We start from the raw sequence: 22,831 nt of genomic DNA on the forward strand, positions 1-22,831 counted from the left end.
CCCAATATGGAAAGTTCCTGCAAGTGGATGTGTAGTTGAGTATAGGCAAAATGTTCTACTAATATTAAGCAACATGCCATTATTATTATTATTATTATTACCATACCTGCAGCAGTTTTAGCCTTTATTAAAATTTCTTATTGCATAAATGAAACATAGTGGTTTCAGTGCTAACTGAACTGATTGAACTAATTGAAAATTGTTCCTGCTGATCTTTGTGCTTTGGAGAAGGTGGGGCTTGATAGTGCTGAATTTTCCCAGTAGTAATGCTACAAATTTAAGAGAAATAAAATTTCTAAATTTGGGGTGGTTGTTTTTGTTTCCTTTACTGATAAGAAAAATTATTTTGGTCATAACTTGGTATAGTTTAGGATAAATGGAATTAAAAACTGTATAATGTTGGAAATTGTTGTTATCTTCTTTCATATTAAACAACACAGCCAACATTTCTAGTGTCATAGGTGTGAAGCTGTTTCGTAGCTGGAAGTACAACTGGGTTTTCTGAGTGGTGTTTTGTGATTTCAGGTTTTGGCATTTGGGCAATCCGAGTTTAACCAGTGCATCTGACCTTGGACAAATCTGAACCCACCATAAAGATCTATGATCCTTAATGGTTTGACCAATATTTTTTACTACAACCCAGGTCTTCAGTTTTGCATTTTGGATTTTTTGAAAACTTGTTTTTCCTGTGATACCCAAGGAAGGTTATGTCTTTCTGGATTTCTGTGCCTCCACCAGGAGAATAGGGAGAACTCTCTATTTCGTAAAGGCATCACAAGGTTTGGTACCATAGTATCTGAGGACAATTCAGGCCAACGGGGACGTCAGCAGGTCTCCAGAGCAACCCCCTGCCCAGAGCAGGCTCAGTCATGGGGTCAGACCAGGTTGCTCAGGGCTTTATCCTGTGGGGGTTGGAAACCCTCCAAGGAGGGAGATGGCACCACCTCCCTGGGCCTGGCCCCACTGGGGGAAAAATGCTTTCCCTTAAATCCAGACTGAACCTCTCTAGTTTCAGCTGATGTGGCTGCCTCTCACACCCCTGTCAGGCACCTCTGTGATGTGCCTGTCCCCATCCCCCTGAGCTCCTCCCTGGAGCTAGTGGGGTTTCAGTCACTGCAGCAAAGCCATAGTTTTGTGGCTGCATGTGGAGCTCCAGTCCTTCCTGGTTGTTTCCCATCTGTGTGCATTTGTGTGCGTACCCTGGGGTGGGAGCCTTCCGCTTGCGACACGCTTCCTGAGGAGTCTCTCACTCCTGCCGCCCTGCACCCTGTGCTGTCCAAGCAAATTGCTCTGTGATTTTTCATGTGCTTCATGACCAGAACTTCTCACGTGCCAGTCGCTTCTCTAACCCTATAACAGTTTTGCAGGAAGGCTCAGTTTGGTTATCTGTACGTCAGCGTTGTAGTGCTGGCTTGAGTGCAGGAGAAAATATACCTGTGACTTGACTATTGGGCCTTTTGTTTTCTGTCAGTTGCTTGCCTCTCTAGAGCATCCTCTGCCTAGCCCTGGGGAGCTTGCGGTTTCCTAAACTCAGTGGTGCAGCCTGGCCACTCATGTTCACTCCTATGATATGGCCAACCATGACACAAGTTGTGTCAAATTTTGCAACAACGCTCTTTCAGCAGCCCAAGAAAAAAGATAAAGTTGGTATGTCCGTGTATTACTTTAGAAGAGAGCAGTTTATCAGTGACACTGAGTCTTCAGGCTAAATAAACAAGACTGAAGTGGAAGAGGTGAGTAACAGTGAAGTGACAGAATAAATCACAAACATGGCTCTCTGTGTAAATGCATCTCTTTTAAAGGAAAGAGATTGTGCCCTGGGGATTGCTTTGTGCCAGAGGAGCAGCTGATACCCTGCTGGCTGTCAGACACTGCTGCAGCACCAGACACAGCCAGCCTCCAGCTCACACCTGATCCTGGGGCTGCACCCCTTGCACTCGGCAGTCCCATGCACTGCACAGCTACGCCAAATTGCTGTTCCTGTTCGGCATAACCAGCTGCGTCAATTTCAGCTCCTTTCAGAACACAAGCTAAAAAACCCCAAACCCCACCACCTGAAGGGACAATGTGCTTAGAGGAAAAGAATATTTTCAGATTTCTAAAAGGATTACACAAACAATTGGAGCTACAGAAATGCACATAAAAATAAAAGTGTAGTGTCTTTTAGTGGGTTTGGGTTTGGTTTTTTGTTTTTGTTTCTGTTTTGTTTTGTTTTAATAAAGCTACCAAAAGTAGGGCTAACAAAGCTGATTTGCAATACTGATTTTTAACGTGAAATGTAATCTTCCCAACTCTGTTGTCATGAGTGTTACAAAGCAGAAAGAAACACTCTACTTGGTTGCTTTTCATCAGTATGATGAAGAAAAAAATCATAAGAGAAACTAGTAAGACTGTTTGTGTGGGTGTATGTGTACCAGCAAACACTTTTTATCCAGAAGAGCAGCCATTTAGAAAAAGGCTGTTGTTAATTATATTTTGGTATCGAAGTTATTTCTCTATTTCACGTAGAAGGAAAAATATCTGGTATTTTGATACCATTGTATCAAAATGGTATTGAGAATTGCTATTTCTGATCAATGTTCTCTTTTTTACCTTATCTTTTTTACTATAGAAGTATGTAGTAGGCAACTTTTGAAATTCACTCCAAGCAGTGTAAACAAAATGAAAAAACCCTTTATTTTGCTGGCTCATAATTTCATTATTATTGCAATGGTGTGTTTGTACATTCACATGATGGCAATCCACACAGCCCTAGAACAGTTTGGAGTCAAAGGCTGAATGTTGTAAAATCAGGACAGAGAGAATTCATGCCCCGTAGAGAAAATGGCTATTCTCACTGCTCTCATCCAGACAAAATAATGCAGTGCCGTTGAGTAGAATGAAGTTGTTTCCATAGGTCTGGTTCAGATCTCACAGTGGTAGAAGAAACAAAAGCAAGCAGAAGACATTACGCTATTTCCACACACTGCTCTGTACCTGTGATTTGCTCACCAAGGACATTGTAAGTCTCTAATTAATTTGTGTTCCCAGTGATATGAAAAAAGCCATAGGAATCTGTCCTGGTAAAAAGAAATACTGTTACAGGCAACTATAATGCAGTTATCCTGCAAGAAATACAAAGAGTATTCATTTGGCGTACTTCTGGATTCCTGGTAGTGGTAAGTTAGTGTATACTGGTGGTACCACGACCATCACTGTGAATTACATCAACCTGGTTTTCTTTTAATATGAATTGGAAAGATACTGAATTAAATGAAGATCAGCCACTTTAACATTTAAAAAAATTTCTCTTTAATTTGCCTCTGACTGAAGTAATGCTGCCAATTGAGGTTTTCATTCCTTTTTTTTTTTTCTTCTTCCGCTTTTTTATTGTGTTGCATCCTTTCCTGTAAAAGAGCCATATGGCTTGTTGAAAAGTGAAATTTTACACATTGTAAATGACCACAGTACACATGGGGGAGTTTCTTACATGCAGATGTCAGTTAGAAGCTAGTGCTCACAGCTTTCAGTAAATAATGCAGAGGCAGCAGCTGTATTGAGAGCTGGACACTCCTGTTGAAATCCATATCATCCAAGGTAACTGCTCCTTATTACTTTAAAGCAAATAGACATGAGCTTATGCCTTGTTTTTCTGATGCGTACTCTTTGATTGCAGAGAGTGTCAGGTCCTGGTTCCAGTGACTTCAAAGAGAGGTTTATCATATATTGATAATTAAATCAGACAATGATAATTTATTCCTAGAAAGTAGCTTTGTAGTTAGATGTTGGTGTGGGAATTTTATCTTTTAACAACATATTTTAGTTTGTCAGGGAAGTGATTTTTCTTCTTCTTGGTTCCTGCTAGCAGGTAAAAAGATACCTGCTCTGCTTTTCAGGCCTATTCAGTTATTTTGCATCTTGGCAGACCTGCCAAATGGCTCTTCAAGCACCTTTTCTCTTCTTCTGAGAAGCATAAATGTGACCTTCAGTTCTGTCAACAAATGAAGAGAAGTGTCTGGAGCTCTGTTGTACAGCTACTTCTTATACTTTTGCTCTAGCCCTGTATTTTCAGTTTTCTCAGACGTATATTGGACTTCCACACTTTGCAGCCGGTATATTTGAGATCTGGGAAAAGCAGTTCTTTAGAATACATAATGAATGACAGGGTGACAACAAACCTTAGAAAGCTCCTACTTGTCCTTTCATTGTCTCATCTGTAATATGAGAAATTAGCAGTTTGATTGTTAGGGATTAGAAAAGATCACCAGGCAGAAAGAAAGATGTAGAAGGCTGTGCAGTATTTCTAGTAAAACATATGAAGAACAACCTGCAAAGTTTAGCTTTGATCCCATAGAGCTGGGTCTAGTTTCCTCCTCCGTGTGTACAATGAGTGCATTAGATGTCAAAAGTGGAGCCTATGCTTCACATTAGATTCTGAATGATTATTAATTTGTAGAAAGGTGAAAGCTGGTGATTGATAAATTATATTAGCCAGAAAAATCACATATAGGTGTAGAAAGGAAGGGGTCTGAAAATCATGGACATGTTTTGATGACTGACGTGCCATTTCTGTTCTCATTCTGGACATGTAAATTTTTTCTTCTTTACAATTGATAGGACAATGTATCCTTGCTGATAAGCTGAGCTTTCCTTTATCTGTGTTTTGACCCTGGAGAGTTTTTTTGTTGTTTATCTTTCATTACTATTTTGTATCCCTCTCTAGGATATCCGTTGTTTCCTATCTCTGTTCACAGTATAGTATGCAGTCTAATTAGCAAGCAATCATTAATTGTAATTCTTTGGTAATCTTACAATATACAAAATACAATTGAGACCAATTTTCTTTCTTATTGGCCAAGGTTTTCATCCACCAGCTGACTAGAATTTCTCTGGCCAGCAAGCTCTGCAATCATGTTCTTGGTCTCCCTGTAAATGCTGTTTCTCCATTTGACTTTGTTCTCTTGATCATTTTTCTCCCTTGTATTGATATTTTCCAGAAATGCTTCTTTAAACCACACTCAAGTATTTGGTAAAACACAGAACTACTACCTCTATACATACAGCACATTCTACATGTGTAAGGCAGGTAATAAGAGCTGAATCTGTAGCACAGAGTCTCAAGATATTGTGCTCATAAAGTTCATTGAAAATAAATTTGTTCTCTGCAGTGACAGACACAACTGGTTGTTGTTTTCTGAATAATTTTTCTCTTCTGTTTCTACTCGTGAGTCTGTTTTATTGGGCATCAGATGGTGATGTTGCCCGGTAGGAATCCATACAAGCAACATAATATTTCTGAAGAATTTAATGTAAAATTATTTTCATTTTAATATGTTTTGCCTTTCTGCCTTAAAATTTTCCTCCATTGAATTTCACCTGAATTGTTTCTGACTGTTGAGTGTGTAGCAAACTTGATTAGTTTTTCACTTTTTAGTGAAAAACTTTTTAGATTTACTTATTTGCTTGGTTATCCTGTGCAGCTGTTGGTGATATTTTCAGAAGGGAATGTGGATGAAATGGAATGGGAATGAATTTAAACTCACCTGAACATTTCTTGGCAGTTATTTACCTGGCAAAAAAGAAGAAGTTTTCGTTGTCCTATAAGTGTTCTCCATCTGTGTCAGACTGGTCAAATAATTTGAGCTGGGAAAAGTATAACAGGTCTGTTCACCACTTTTAATCAAAAGGCTCCTCCAGGATTTGGGAAAACACTGACTTCAGTGCTGAGCATCTGAGAGTCTGAGGTACCACCTTTTTCCTTTTTGAGGAGAATTTAAATCTGTGTCTCTCTGTGAGACACTCTCTGAGTGCCTCTGAGAGGCATAGAGACACAATTTCTTCCTGTCTCAGAACAATTTCAGGCTGCAGGTGATTTTGATCTGGGACTCCCAAAGTTCTTGCTATTGAAACCTCCCACTCATAAGACATACTGCAATATCAATTGAATCAGGGAAAGAGCCTGGGATTAGGTACTGGGGTTATAACCTATGTTCCGCTAAATATATAGTTATGTACCTGAAAATAAATGCAACTGCTTTGATGAAAGAGAATGAAAGGTTTCTCTTCTGCTGTCTTCTAGCAGGGTGGTTGAGGCATAGTTCTGCAAGCTGAACAGCTCCATTCATCTTATAAAGGAGATGTACATTAACACCCCATACCTAGTCTGAGTATCTAGCCATCAGGCAAATGGGCTTAAAGGGATACTGATGTCTCAGCATAGGCTTATTTCTCTTCCCCTTTCCATTTTTAACAAACATGTCAAAATATTTTGCTCTAAGTTCTAATGGAATATTTGTTCAATATGAAAAAGATGTCTTCACTACGATGAGAAAAAGCAAGCGGTTTGAACTGAATTCAGTGTTTATTCTATCTGAGAGAACAATCAAGATAAATATATTGTTCAGATAGCCTTTAGGTCCTTCTCAGATGAAATAGTGAGGAAAAGGACTTAATGCGTTAAGCATTGATTTCACCTTGCCTGTGTTTGGCCCATTCATTTAAATATTTAATTTTCTGAAAGACCTTAGAACAGCTGTTTATCACATCTGCCAGACATTAACCCTGTACACTCCTTTTGAGGATGTGGTAGCTCATACTTTACGTCATACCTAATACTTTTTATAGTACCCAATCTTTCGTATGTCAGTCTATAGCTCACATAATTGTTTACCTTTTTGACTTAGTGCTAGTTAACTGACTTTTCTTGAGGACTAGAGTGATGATGTTAGCCACTTACTAGCGCATCTGTTGACAATTTTATCTTTATAATGTCTTTTATCATTCTAATCATCTAATAGAGTATTTTAGCTTGTATATGTGTCTCACAGCACTATATTAACAAATTCACTTTGCTATGATTCCAAGGCCAGAAAATTTGGAGCCACTCATTAACTTGTACAGCCAACAAAGGCAATGCACAGCGGTGAGAAAACTGAAATCATGTTAAGCAATATAACTCAGTAGCTGGAATGACTTGCTAAACTTGGTTAATTTTGAATAAGAAACTTTGATTGTACTCCTTGTTGATACATAACAATGCCTGTCATATTTGCATGGTAAACATTCAAATATTTTTTTCTGAAAAGTATGATTTGGGGCCTTTGAAATTTCTGATAGCTCAATCAGAAATGCTTCTTTTTGAAAACAAAACAAAACAACACAACAAAAACCAAAACAGTCAATGTAAAAATCAGCAAAATATTTGTGGAGATTTCCTAAAATTGTATGAGACCTTAAGTACTTGTCATGTGATCAAAACTTCTTGGACATTCTCTATCCTTTTGCAATTCTCTGTGCTCTCACTTTACATTTTTATTTATGTCTTAGAAAGGTGGGAAATAGCACCCAGATGACAACTAGACTAGCTGCTGAGCAGAGCTGACAGAACATTCTCTTTTTGCCAAAGAGTGAATTTTTTCCAAACAAAATGAATATTTTCATGAATCAATGAAAATGCAATGCAAGGGGTTTGTGTTTTAAAAGATGAATTAATATACCCAACCTGAAAGGCGAAAAATGCTGGGGATTGGGTTTTTTTTTTACTTTTTTTAAACTTTTTCCAAGAAGTGGAGAGAGAAGTAAAAATGAATAAATTATTAATTAAAGAAATGTTGTGTTTTATCCACAGTAATTTAACGTGGCAGGGAAGTGTAACAGGGTGTGTGAAGTTGAGAGTCTCTGGCTGATGTTTTCAAAGCTATACCATGATTTGAATGTTCAGTTCCCATCAGAATGTGATGGGAGTTTTCCTTCAGGCAGCTTTTGATATTGTCCCCTACTAGTAGCAAAAGCAAGACTGTATACAAAATAAAAATCTCTCTGAAATCCTATTTTTTCACCCTGCCTCACCTCTTTAAAAGGTATTGTATCTTTAGGCTTTCCAAGAAAACCTGTACAGTTTTAAAGTTATATTTAACTTCTACTGAACAGATGCCCTGAAACCTTGCAAAAACATTGTGAATACTACTGCAATAAGGCAGAGATGCATTTTAACACAGACCTACCCTATATACAAACAATGATTCATGAGATGCACGTTCCAATTCTTTTCTTTAGTTCTTTGAGCTTTCTTTCCACATTGTGGTACCTTTTATTTGCAGTATTTGCCTCCTGAGTTTTATATATGAGACAACACCTTATCATTTTCTGTGTAGCCTCTCCAGACAATAGTCTAGACCAGGCTTTCCCTGTTGATGTATCTATGGAAGAGCTGGCCAAGGACCTTTACTGGGATTTTCTTCAACTCTATCACTGACCATGGCTCCTTTGCTAATTTGCTTAATTAGGAAATTAGCAAATCAGCTTCCTACTGTGTGCCCTTTGGCTGTGCCTTTCACTGGCTAAGATATGCAACTTCTTCACCACTCCTGTTGCGCATCCAGATTGCCAGCATCGCTGTGGCCCCACTATCAGGTCCCCTGTTCCCCAACAGTACCTTTCCCTTGCAGAAGAACATCAGTAGTCACCCTCTCTGCCTGTCATCAGAGCTTCAAAGCAGAAACACCTGAGCTGTGTCAAGTGGGGATGGGTTGTTCCTGGGGTGATGCTTTATTAGAATAACAACCTCCAAAGTTTGTTCCCAATCACCTAGTTGTTCCCTTTTTTTCCTTTGCCAGAGGTAGTATCTACAATCCCCCAGCTATTTTCCTGATTTCACCAGCTTGTCAGATCTCATCATGCTTGAATGAATACCATACACAACTCAAATTTACTTGTGGAAGTTTTACTTGACTCAGTAAAGTGCTGAGCTGCAAAGTTTGGATTCAGATCAGAGTTTCTTGAATTTAAGGAGTTTTAAAACTCATTTCTTCAGGAAGGTGTTCCTTATTCTACCTGCAGAAGCATGAAAACGGCATTTAAACATCCAACTATTTGGGTGGACTGTTTGGGTCCATGATAGAAACATTGATCACAACTGCTGAGTGGAGAGGAATTTAAACTGCAGAGATTATACTGCAAAAGCTTGCCATTATGTTTCTCAGAACTCCTGGAACTGTTGAATCTCGGACACTATATAGGTCAAGGTCTAATGAATAGCATTGTTCATGGTATTATTGTCCTGGTTTCGGCAGGGAGGAGTGAGCGAGCGGCTGTGTGGTACTCAGTTGCCGACTGAGGTTAAACCACAACAATTATGTAAACTGTGGGTAATATGCATGCAGAGTAGAGGCTAACTGTGCTTCAGTTAATATTCAAAATTTACAATTAATCACATTGGTATGGATCACAGTGGCCAGATTTTAAGTCTTAGAATTATAATACAAACTTGACCTTTTAAAAATTATATTATTATGGCTTATGTGGAATAGGCAAAATTCATATGTTTATATAAATATCAGTATGGTTATAAATATATACACACATTTAATGCAGCTTTTCTGTACAGCTTCTGTACAACAGCCTCAGCCTTTTAAGCATCATCTTCTTTTCAGCAATCTGTTTGATTCCATCACACCAGACTAGCCTATATACGTTGTTAAAATTAGGGATATGATGCTGTCCAAGTGAGCATAGGTATCTTGGAAATGCAGAAAGCTTCAGAATAGGGTGTATTTCACTCAAGTGGTGTTGTTTTGTTTTCTCTTGTGCTTCACCTCAGCATATTCCTACTCAACAGGATGGCTAAACCCAGCAGCAGAAGATGACAAGTAAGTGCCCCATGGCTTAGTTTTGGGGCCAGTCTTGTTCAATATCTTTATCAATGATCTGGATGAGGGGATGAGGGCATCGAGGGCACCCTCAGTAAGTTTGCAGATGACACCAAGTTGGGCGGGAGTGTTGATCTGCTCGAGGGTAGGAAGGCTCTGCAGAGGGACCTGGACAGGCTGGATCGATGGGCCCAGGCCAACTGTATGAGGTTCAAGAAGGCCAAGTGCTGGGTCCTGCACTTTGGCCACAACAACCCCATGCAGCGCTACAGGCTGGGGGAAGAGTGGCTGGAAAGCTGCCTGTCGGAAAAGGACCTGGGGGTGCTGGTCGACAGCCGGCTGACCATGAGCCGGCAGTGTGCCCATGCGGCCAAGAAGGCCAATGGCATCCTGGCCTGTATCAGCAATAGTGTGGCCAGTAGGAGCAGGGAAGTGATCGTGCCCCTGTACTCGGCACTGGTGAGGCCGCACCTCGAATACTGTGTTCAGTTTTGGGCCCCTCACTACAAGAAGGACGTTGAAGTGCTGGAGCGTGTCCAGAGAAGGGCAACGAGGCTGGTGAGGGGTCTGGAGAACAAGTCTGATGAGGAGCGGCTGAGGGAACTGGGGTTGTTCAGCCTGGAGAAAAGGAGGCTGAGGGGAGACCTCATCGCTCTCTACAACTCCCTGAAAGCAGGTTGTAGGGAGGTGGGTGTTGGTCTCTTCTCCCAAGTAACTAGCGATAGGACGAGAGGAAACGGCCTCAAGTTGTGCCAGGGGAGGTTTAGATTGGATGTGAGGAAAAATGTCTTTACTGAAAGAGTGGTGAAACATTGGAACAGGCTGCCCCGGGAAGTGGTGGAGTCCCCATCCCTGGAGGTATTTAAAAGACGTGTAGATGAGGCGCTTAGGGACATGGTTTAGTGGGCATGGTGGTGTTGGGTTGACGGTTGGACTCGATGATCTTAGAGGTCTTTTCCAACCTTGATGATTCTATGATTCTATGATCTCTTTCCCTGAAAAGTAAATAATCCCCTGCATTCTCAAAAGGAGATTAGGGGAAGATATTCCTGTAGAAATACTCATCAGCCAGTCCCTTCCTCTTTCCCTTGTCTTCTCTGCCAGGTGCTGGATTTAGTCTTGTACTTTTATTACAGAGAACCCCAAAGAATTATATGTTGCTCATCTGGCTCCCAAATATCTTTTACCAAAAATCTCTGTAGAAGTTAATGGTATCTGAGGTGCATTAAGAATATAAGAACTACCTCTGTAGGACTCCGACTTTAACTAATGTGTGGAATCTCCATTCCCCTCCCAGAGAAGTCTATAGCAAATCTCCAGTTGCCCTCAATGGGAACGTGCTCAGTCCAATATAATTTACAGCCCAGTACCACCTTCAACATTATGGTAGTACTTCTTATAGAAATCATGAGTTTTTAGAGCAGAGTGGTAGTTAAAAATAGTTTTTTGCTAGACTTGTACATATATATTGTACATCATCTTTCAATACAGTTAACATACACTATTAAAAATGGGACAGATCTGGAAATGCAAATCGAGTGAGTTCTATTTATGTCCCCAGTGCATTTAGCATCACCTATGCAATACACATGAAATGTGCTTGATAAGATAGTTCACTCTGAGGTTTGATAGGAAATTAATATATATTAAATAAAACATTAATATATTCAAATCTAGAAGACTTGAAAAATTGAAAAGGTGGGCTATTTACAGCTTGTGCTATAGTAATTGGTATCTGCTGTGTCTTTTTCTCCCTTTTTAGTCTAATTAATAATATATGAGAACACTAATGGCATCCTAAAAGTGCTACATTAACTATGTGCTTTAAGAGCCATTTCCTGCTAGACCTGAATCAAATCACATTGATTCCAGCAAGAGCGGAGTGTACTTGGTCTTTCACAGTTTCTGCAATGGCTATCCTGCTATTTCCCTTACAATATAGGCATGGAGCACACCAAAGTAGCTCTTTACTAATTCTTTGTCCTATTTAATCCTGTGTTGCCCTGGCCAAAAGCAAAACCTACCTGCAGTTGCTGGACATCACACAGAAACGAGGGGAGGATGCAGAGCTGGACCCCTTCATCCCACTCCACATCCCTTCTGAGCAGAAGTGGGACATGAGAAAAGTAGTGTGCCCTGTGCCAATGGATACAGAAGATAACCTGAGCAATTACTACAACCTGAGCAGCTACAACAGCTGGAGTCAGGACCTAAAATAATTGCCCCTATTGCGAGAAGGTGACCAGATCCCTTATTACACATAAAATGTGCAAAGGCTGCTAGAAATCAGTTTTCATGAATATTGCAGCTGCTGGCGAGGAGGTTGGAGAGATTTGTCCAATAATGCCCTCAAGATGTCACTTTGTTTTCTTCAGTATTGGTGACCGCACTTCTCCTCTTCCCCCTCCCTGCAGCAATGTGGCTGGTGCAGCTGAGTCGCTTCCTCTCTGCCAGCTGTCTAAAGCCAAAGTACCTTGAAGGTATCAGCCCCACACTAAGAACCACATGTGTGTTACTGCCTTTTTTCTGCTTTAAGAGCTGTGTGTTAGGTAGAGCTGGAGGAAGGCAGGTGGAATTTTCAAAGGCAGGTGTGCAGGGCAAAATAAACATGCCACTGGCTTGGTTGGTCTGGGCAGGACTGAACCCAGTAGACACCTACTGCAACTGCAGCAGGAAGAAGCGCTGTGCTGGTGATGGAGCTCTCTCCAGAGCCTACTCCAATTCCAGACAAAATGATTACTCTGAAGCAAACTCCATTTTTCCCTTCAGTTTTCAGGCTGCCCTGTAGGAGCCCAGATTGCATGACAGAGAACTAAATACCACTGAAGATGGCTGAGACAGCCCTATTCATCTGCCTAAAGGCTGAAGTGAATTCAGAATTGCCTGGAATCTCAGGAAAAAAAAAATATGTTTTTCCAATATATTTCTGTTCAAACTAGGTTTTCCAATCTTTATAGTTTCCTGTTTTGGTTGGAAGTAGACATACTTAGATGGCTGAAATTCTTGCTGTTTTTATAGCATGAAATGAAGCAATACAGAAAACCTAGTATTTCAGCATCTGCAGACCGAAGACAAGCCATCAACCAGTATATCAACCAATGATTTTTTGGTCTTTTCCAGATGGTGGCCGCTACAAGAAAGTTGCCAGGCTCTATTTGCTTTTTCTCTGCAATCTGCTCAAGAGCTTAAAGGATCATCTAATAGTTCCAGTAGGTTAATTTTTTTTTTTATCTCTACATCTGCATTTAGAGTGTTGCAAGTTGTTTGTTGCTGGGCGGCAAGACTCTTGCTTCATATTTTAAGTAGTGCAGCATGTATGCGCCAAAAATATTGCAAGTTGCACAGGAAGATTATTCCATTATTATTTTTTTCTGATTGTTTTTAACATGCCTAATGAGGAGCTTTTTGTTTGCTTGAAAGGTACCAACTGTAACTGAATTTTTTGGTGTCACGTCACCGTTCCTTCATCTCTCTTTCTTATGCTTTAAAAGATGTTTCTAGAGACTGATGGATGTGTCCCCATTTTCTCAGAAACTGCTCGATTGCTGATGATTGTTTAACAGAACAGACCTGGGCTGCTGTGAATTTTGCAAGTACAGTAAACCCTGCCACACCACTGGAAGCCTAATGGAATAATGGCAGCTTGCAGCACAAAACCTATGAAGAAGGGGTTAATATTAACTCTGTGTGATAAGTTACTCATCGGGATGCTGTGAAGTCCTCAGCCAGCTGAAATTCAAGGCAAATCTACAACAGCTTTCAATTGCACCAAAATTTCACCTTTGGATTTATTTTTACCTCCTCAGGGGTAGATACAGATATGCAAATATATATTCACAATACAGCGGTCAAAGTTTAAGAGCTCATTATTGACACATAATTGCAGATATGGTGACAGCCAAGCAGTTTTAATTTGGTCCTGTGTCTGTTTTGCACACAGACACCATGACCGTCTTTAATCACACAGTCTTGCAAAGCTTTTTCAATCCATAGGTTGGGCCTGGGAATTGGCTCTTCTGTCCCTGATCGGACCAAAATGTAGCCTTATTTTCCTGGTCCAGCTTCTTCCTTACTCCTGCCACTCTTGGTGTTTGACGCCCTTTGTTTCTTCTACCCAGCCACTTATCTCGATTTGTTCTTTTTGACACTTTCATGCAAGTCCAGGTATTATCCTCTAAATCAAAATTAAACTGTTCCTCATCTAGATAGGTTGAGGCCTGCGTGATGGCAGGGTGGTCATTTAAAGCAGTAAGTTCCCTGCCCTTGTGTTAGGTTTGAACGGGGATCCAGTGTGTCTCTGGAAGCATGGAGTTGTGATCATGAGGAAAGTGAAAAGATTGGAGCGTTCATGAATTAGGCAGCTACACTTGCTGCTGGGCATGTCTCTGCTGAGCAAGTGGAAACTGCTATTTTTCAAAGGTATGGTGGCTATAAAGAGCTACTCTTGTCAAAAAGTTAACTCCCTTACAAAACTGTGTGTCCTTGCTCCAAAGCATGAAAGGATGATGTTCTCTGTTCAAAGATGAGTCATAGAGAAGTTTTCTTTTTTTTTTTTTTTTTTTTCCAAAAATTGGCCGAAGCGCTTACTTTTTCTTTTGCTTCTTTCTCAGAAGTGGCTGAAACATTTAAACTTTCCAAAACCATTCAGTCTGAGGGAACTCCCCCAGCACGAAATACTTCAGTCCAAGATCTAAGCAACAGAAAACAATCTTAAAATGAGAATTTCTGGGGTCATGTGTGTGTATTTGTGACCAATACACCAATTCATCAAGAGAATTTCATATACTCATGTAATTAAAGGAAGCGTGTATGTACATGCATATGCATCTATATTTGCCCAAGACCAGAAATTCTTATTACAAACAGTAATTTTTAGGTCTATCACATGCACGTCTTTCAGAAAGATACAACCCACAGATTCATATTCTTGTGAGGAAACTTAGAGAGATGACGTGGAATCAAAGTTTAAGTGTCTAGCCAAATAAGGAACACAAGAAAAATAGTTCCTGCAGGTCTAATTGCTGCTAATATGTCAATATGGATGCCCCTAACACATATTCATATTTGTCTTACCTATGAAAAGGAGAATTGTATTGACAGAAAATACTATTACAACTCTTCTTAAAAAGAATGACACTTTTGTAAGAACCTCCCTTACTGTTAATTGCTATTACCATTTTTCCCTAGACTGTTCTCACTCACAGCCCACGTACAATGTCTGAAGATAATTTCAAATTAAATTATGATAGTTGAAAATTTAAAACACTTGAAAAGGAAAAGAAAAATGAAACACAGTTTGACAGTACTAGAAGTGTTGGTTGGAAATCTGCCAGAGAGAAACTAAGGAAGAGCAGTAAGAAGCTGCTTTTGGGGCCCTGAAACATACCAAGGGGACATTATGGAGGCTTGCTCTGCATGCAGTGATTTTCTTTTCTTAATTGCCCAATGAGGAGTCAACACCGTACAGGAAGCTTAAGTCACATTTTTCAAGTTCATCATCTCCCACAGTGCATTCTTAAGTTTTATTAAGGTAATCCTAAAGAGATCCCACCCAGTCATATTTTGAAGTATAGAGCCTTGCTGGTACTTCATACGTAGAACTGAGGGATTCTCCTCTCTCCCCTCCTCCCATTTACATTTTTGTAATGCATCCTTTCCTTTTCAGGTACTCCTCTTCATTTTGCTCAGTGTAGAGTTAGTCATTACTTCTAACATCCTGAAAAAGTTTTATGTAGATCCTGGTTGCATGAGTGAGAGTCGCACAATTTGTGCTACACCATTCAGCCAAATGAGTTGCTATTACAGCAGGAATTTCTATGAAGAGTTTGAAGCCTCCCTGTACCAGATATTCACAAGAGAAATATCAATGTCTTTATAGACATGAAGGTAGGATCCCCAGCTCAATTACTTGGGGGGAGAAATACAAGATAAATAATGGGTGAGTGAAACATGCAATGCAACTGAGTTTGGAAGGGATGAGGGATGAACAGGACAGTGGAAGATTTGCTGCACTTTACAACATCATGACACTTTGCCTGTATGACGGCTATGGGCGACCACAGTGGAATTGCTCCCATTAAGTACTTAAACATGAATTCACTTTGTTTCAGAGAAGTAGAAACATGGATGTTAGTACAAGCCCAAAGGGTACCAAAGTCTGGATAATCTAAAGGAGAGAAATTAGGAGAAAAATGCACGTAATTAAACATTCAGCTTCTGCATCTCTGTCATGGGAGAAATCAGACCATAGCTCTCCTTCAGGTTTTTGTCTGTCCGAGCATGGCTCAGCCTGGGACTTTCTTTTATTACCTCTTCCTGGCACTGGATGGACCTCTCCAGCTCTTCAGCTCTGTTTGCACTTTTGTAGTCTTAAACCATAGAGGATATACTATTTATCTGCCCTGGATGCAGCTGAAGGAAAGAGTCCTCCTTCCTTTCCCTGGTGTGATGTTCCAGAAGTACTTCCTTGCTTGATGGCCTCTCAGCAGTACAACTAATTTCTGTAGCACTCTGGGTGGATGAAGTGAGAAATCTTATTTGGAGGGGGCTCATTGCAGGTGGGAGGTAGTGTCTCAGCTGAGGAGATGTATGGTTGTGGGGTTTCATCCTATGTCTCATGTCTAAGTGGCATGTGAACCTTACAAAGCTACAGCTGCGAAGTCTATTTGCCATGCACAGCACTAACTGTTGTGTGTAATGTTTTGCCAAGATTGTGCTTTTCTTGTCAACAAGATCAGTGAGATCAAAATGGTCTTGGTAGACAGGAACTGATAATACGTAACAAATAACTTATTCAACTGATATGCTTCTTTATACTTCACAGGTGTTATCTACAAGTCCATTCTGTTTTCTTTTCTCAAATGCATTTGTTTCTCAAACTTCCTTCCAGGACAATTCTTTGAAGGCGGTCTGTGAAGGCTCAGGTCACGTGTGGCACAGCTGGAGCTGGTGAAAGGCGAATTGCCTCGACTGGGCTTTAGTCCCATGGCATGACTTACCAAGTGGGCTTTGGGTGTAAAGCACTTACTGTTCTGACTGCATTACAGAGCAGAAGGAGTAGTGCTTCAGAATGATGGTGTTTAATGAAAACAGGAAAAATCATCAGCCTGCTTTTAGGACTGATCACTGGGAGATGAAGGAAAAGAAAGCAATCTTCTACAGTGCAAGAACTGATCAGTTTCTGTATAGCCGGCAAAACAAGAGGAGGGTGGCAGTTTGGAGCAGAGCACAGTGGGAATCAGTGGGCCAGGAGGGGAGTGTGTGTATTTAATAGGGACTGCATAAAATAAAGAGAAAAAAAATCTGACATCAAATTTTTGTAACAGGAGAGTTCCAGGGGAGCTGGTTTTCTCAAAAGAATTTTAATAATAACTTCTTGTCAAAAAGGTGTTCATGGCAAAATAATTTTAAAATAAAATGTTGTGGATTTTGTTTTTCAGAAAAAAATGAATTTTTATCAAGTGCAGCTTTCCAGGCAGATAATTTTTTTGCCAACTTGTCTCTGTTTTTCTCTTTTTTAACCCTGCCAAACAAAAAGAGCATTCAGGGAAATATTTGTTTAAATCTCAATATGGTATGAAAAAGTTTTACTCCATAACAATGCAGGGAAAAATAAACTATCCAAGAAAAAGAGAGATGAACTTCAACCAGCATGATGTAGAGCTGATGATTATCAGTGAAGATGCCATGCTTTGAGTTCAACATGTACTTAATTTTTTCAGGAACAGGAAGCCTTTGCTGAATTGAAATCTGAAAATTGAATTTTTTTTCTTTTTCAGTTTAGTTATTTCCTAGCAACAGTTCCTACCTCTGAATGAAGCCTCTAATGAGTTGAGCCCTTAAGCTCACGTGAGAGGTAAAATTTGTATACTGTGACATTAACAAGTGGGGTTTTGGAGGATTTTTTTTTCCCAGTGAGGAGTTATGCCATTTGTGGCACTTTGCATAAATACTGGATAAATACTGGATACCTTTTAGCCAACAGAAGGCAAGCTTTTCATTGCAAAAAGTGTCAAATGGCAGAGTAATTGTCCTGCCTAAGAAAAGGTAAGAACCAGGAGAATTTTGACCCACTGCATTCTGTTGCCAACTAAGTGATAAAGTTATGTGAAAGAGTGCAGCACCATCAGTGCAAAGATTCTTCCTTTTCTCAAGAACAGCGTTTCACACTCCTGGGTCCATGGCTTGCTTTGTTTGGTCAGAATAAAGCCATTAGAGGACATTTCAAAATTATTCCAAATCAAATTTCCAGCAGTCAGAGAGAAGCCGTGATTCTCAATTCTAGTCTGTCTTTGTCGTCACCGTGGGGAATGAAAATGTCCATGGAGCTATCATTGAGCTAAGCCCACTGGTGGCATTGGTGTTTGCATGGCATTTTGGCTGAACCTCTTGAGACGAGCAGATGTGAGCATCTGAGGCTGAAAAAACAGCCCGGGAGGGACGGAGGTTCATGATACTCTGATTTTTATTGTCGGTCCTATCTCACATGCAATGTAAACACAATGCAGTGATTTGCTACATCCAGGGCTCTGCTATGTGTGTTTGTTTGTGTAATCAGAACTAAATGATAGTAAACGAAGTTTTCTTGCCCTCCTGAGAACTCTGGATTCAACACTTCTAGCCGGCTCAGTGCTGGAGACAGAAGAAAGTGTAACCATAGTGATGGAATGGAAATGATTCCTTTGTTCCTAGGCTGTAGTATCCTACAGACACTGCTGTTTTCAAGGTCAAAAATATATTAGGAGGAGATAAAAATTAAAGAAAAATGTGCTGGCTTAGCTACAAAAGCTAATTTAGTTTATGCATTATAAATTATGTTAAAAATGACTAAAATGAGATTTCTCAGCAAGAACTAAATGTGTGGTTTCACAAAACTAATTTCCAAAGATGAACACGATTACAGAATTTAGCTTTAAAAGCTTTTCAGACCATCAGAGAAAACAGCAAAGCTATCAATTACCAGACTTTAGTGGTGCTTCTGTCAGAAATATAATGGTAATTTTAGCATTCTCCTCAGCATTTACTAAATTAAGAATGTCTGCAAACAGATCAATTAATTGGAACATTATTTAATTTAATGAAACATGATCTGTCAAGGAACGTTAATCAGGCTTTAAAACAAAACATTTCAGCATCTCTTTCCAAATGGCAGAAATAGTAGGGCTCTGACATGATGAGGTGACAGTCGTAATTTTGAGGATTTGAGGGTAAGATTGAGCATTCTTCTGAACAAGCAGAACCCCTTCTCATCAAGGTATTGCCCACCATCGAGCTCTGACATGTAGTGTTGCTAAGCTCTCCCAAAAAATTCTTGTAGCTGGTAACCCTGCAACCCTTTCAATCAACCTGTTTTTTTCTCTCTGCCTTTACTTTTCCAAAGATGGATGAATGTGCACAAAATGTTGTTCCAGTTATGATGCTCAAAGTCAGTGTGAAAAACTCTGAGGATCAGAAGATTTATGAGACTGCAGATCTTCAGAGTCTCTCCCCTCCATCGTGGGGAAGTATGCAAAGCTGGTTTTCCATTATTTGTGCTTTGTAGTACTGCAGTAGGTTTGGCAGCAGGCAAGGCAGCATTTTTTGTGGAGGGAGCACCATATAAGGTGCCTCCTGGCAAGCTGGCCTCGTGGTGAGTTTGAGGGAGTGTAGATACGGCAGTTAAAATCAAATTGCCTGTTTGCAACTGAAGACTAAAAGGATTCTTCTACGTGATTCACAGCTTTACCCAGAATGAGTCATTACAGAAAGCCCATCCTCCTCCAGCTCCATAGTACAGACGTGGGCCAAAGCTGCTACGTCTGCTGTGGTGTGCCAGGAGACAGTGAAGTGGAAGGAGCAGAGGCGGCTTGCAGAAGGAGCAAGGAGATCCCAGAAGAAGCAATCAACTGAATCAGTTTTGTGAGTCTTTTCAGTCCAATGTGCCTTCTTTCTTTGAACTTTTCCCATTGCTGCCTTTGCAGCCTTATGGTGGTGAAAGCATCTCCGCAGAAGCCAGGGTGAAATTACAGGAACAAGTCTAATCAAATAATCCAGCTCCCAAGCAAAAATGACAAATGGTAGGAGGCCATGGTCACAGAGGCATTGAGGCTGTGTTCCCCATTGACAACCATTACTGAAACCGTACTGTAGGCATCAACTTCTGGTCCTAAGCAGATGCCGGAGTCTGATGTGAGTGCAAATGAGAAAGCTGAACTTGTATTTTGATAATTCAGGGATGTTAAAGATTCAGTTAAAGCACTGGCTGGTTTATTTTCTCCATTACACTAATACAGCTCTAAATTGAACCTGCAGGACCCTTGATACACCCATTAGGGGAGCAAAAAGTGCTGTAAGTTCTGTAGGGCTGAGGGTCTGGATTTTTTATGACACTTTAACTGAAGCGCAGTTTTCATGTTACCAAAATATTTAGTGACTTTGCTTCTTGTCAGGGAAAGGCATTTGCTGTTTCATGGGGGTGAGATGTGACCAACAAGACCACACTTACTAAAAGACAGTGAAAGTAGCAAGCGGGATGAGATGACTGAGGCAGGGAGGAAGGGACAGCTAAGGGACAAAACAAGAAAAAGCAGCAGCCAATGCTTGTTTTTCCTGCCGTAGTCAGGAGTGAAGGAGCTGGACTCCAGCCACAGGAGCTGCTGCCAGGGACGGTACTGCCTCTGTGACTCTGGGAATGGAAACAAACTGATCTATACTGAAAATGTCAGCCTTTCTCTTTGGGGTGATGGTGATTTTTCATCTTCTGCAGCTCTGTCTAGGGTATTTCAAGATCTTTGGAAACGGCTGTTTTTAAGTGGAAAGCACTCACCCTGAGTTGGGTAATTGAGACATTATCTGCTTTCTGCAGAGAGCGTTAGCCAATGTTGCAACCTGCCTCCATGCTACAGTTTTTTTGTGAGGGTTTCTGTGCTTCAATCTATGTCAAGCCTGCATCATCTCTTAATAAGCTTCCTTCTTCAAATTATTAATGCCTAATCACTTGTGAGGAGGAAAGGGTACAGAGGACTGAAATGGTTGTAATAATATTATCTACGTCTGAAGCTGCTCCCCTTATTAATCTCCAAATAGTCTGGGATGTAATCATATGATTTTGTCAACTTTTCCCACCCCCAGCTGTATCTTTTCTATCTGAGATGTGTGTTCACCGTGCTGCCAGGAAGACCTAGTTAGGTACTTGGAAAAATCCCTGGTGCTTTGCTGATGGCTGCTACTTGCACAGGATGTGGGAATGACACAAACCTGGGGAACATCCAGTGCCCCAGCTGCCTCTGTAATTCACAAAAACGTGTCCTTCTCAGGATCCGTTCCCTCCTTCATAACATGACTGTCTAAAACAGGTCAGCTGAACTGAGCTTCTGAGAAAACACTTCACTCCACTGACCATGAAGAGCGTCTAAACATTGATCAAATGTAAACAGTTACTGTCTAAATATTGGTGAGATGAATCCCTTTCCACTGACAGCCCTGCAGAGACAATCCAGGCTCAATTCCTCATGGCACGTTCAGATAACCACAGTTCAGTTCTGGAGAAGGATTTAATTTGATTTTTTAGTACTGAAACTGCCACCTGATCCTTCATGGTATTGATTTCCTAAATCAAAGAGAGCTTTCCCCTTTCTGCATACTTCACTAAAACTCAACATGTTTTCTTTAAATAGCATTTTAGAAGTACAAGAAACAGATGTTTTAAGTCATACATTTTCAGAATATGTAGTAAATGGATTTTGAAGTAGCTATGACTCTCTTTGCGCTCTAAACAGCTTTTACATTGGACAGGTTTGTTACACTGTGGATGCACATTTGCTTGGGAGACAATGTGGATGTGGAGGTAGGTGCTGGGCTGTATAAGAGCAGCACAAGAGCAGACCAGCCAAGTGTCATCACATTCTGGCACTGATCAAATGGTCAGAGATTGTCTGAAACAGACTGATGGTCTTTCTCTTACTAGCCAACCTGACTTTTCAAAAACAACTAATGGTCACCAGTGCCTCACATTTGTGGCTAGCCAATCTGAAATATCATAAAAGATGGCAAAAGGTTTGGGGGCTGGAGTATGGGAGGTATGAGGACAGGCTGAGAATTCTGGGTTGGTTCAGCTGTGCAGGAGTGAGGTGAAAGGGAGCCCAGCTGGTGGTTCTTACCATATTCATGTGCAAGAGGTTGATGATAACTGCCATTTGTAACAAAGGTGCTCTGAACACAAACGGGCTGCATTTATTTCAATGGACTGTATGAGCTCCAAGGGTATCTGTGTGTGCAACCAGTCAGGATGATGCAGGCACTACCTGACTTTGTTTCTGCTTCTTCCCTGAAATTCATATACCTGTGTTCATTTCAAGGTGCTGGACAGAAGTTGCCTGCATGACTTTGTGGGTCTTAGCAGTGTTAATTGCCTGTTATTTTGCCAGATAAGAAGTTGGGTAATATTGTGGGCTTTAGTTCTTTTTCTCCACAAAGAGACTGAAAACATAAGTACATAATCCTTTTACAATTTAATTAGAGTAACTCCTTTGTTCAAATCATTTACCACCATTATAGTCAATTAATCCTAGGATGAATACAGAAGCAGACGAGAGTGAGAGAAAGAAAAGAGGGGGAACAATGTGATGAACTCCCTCTCTGGCTGGGGTTCCCATTTCTACATCAGTCCCCCATGCTCTCACTCCTGGGAGTCCCCTCATGGCCCTCCATTGTGTGGAGGCCTGCTTGGTGGCACAAACAAAAAGCCTTGCTCTGCCTCAAGGACACTGCCATCTGTCCGTAAGATGGGATGGGATCGCTCTGGCAGGAAGGGATGGGAAGACGCAGCAATAGGGTAAGATTTTTCTAAAACATCATAATGGAAGAGAGTTGTAGGGACAGATCCAGAGGCAGTATGAAGTATTTCTTCTCTTCATCAGCTATCAGGCAGTACTCGACAGTGCTGTTAGTTTCTTAGGCAAGTTGATCGGTCCATTTACCACTTCAAAATAATTATTCACTTTCTAAATGTGTTATAAAGACACCGACAGTGCCCTCAAAGAATAATTAATCTTAGACTGCGTTCAGAGAAATTGCTACTGGTGCTTCAACCTCCATGTGGTGTCAGCAGATAGAGCACTATGTTGTATGTGGGCCACTGTCCTGCAAAACCACCTCCTCTGTGGCGTGAGCTTCAGCAGCAGAGAGGAGTGTGCCAAGGCCAACAGCAATGGAGTGGAAAAAGATTT

This window comes from Aptenodytes patagonicus, chromosome Z (assembly GCF_965638725.1).
Source record: "Aptenodytes patagonicus chromosome Z, bAptPat1.pri.cur, whole genome shotgun sequence".
In the NCBI taxonomy this organism is placed as follows: Eukaryota; Metazoa; Chordata; class Aves; order Sphenisciformes; family Spheniscidae; genus Aptenodytes; species Aptenodytes patagonicus.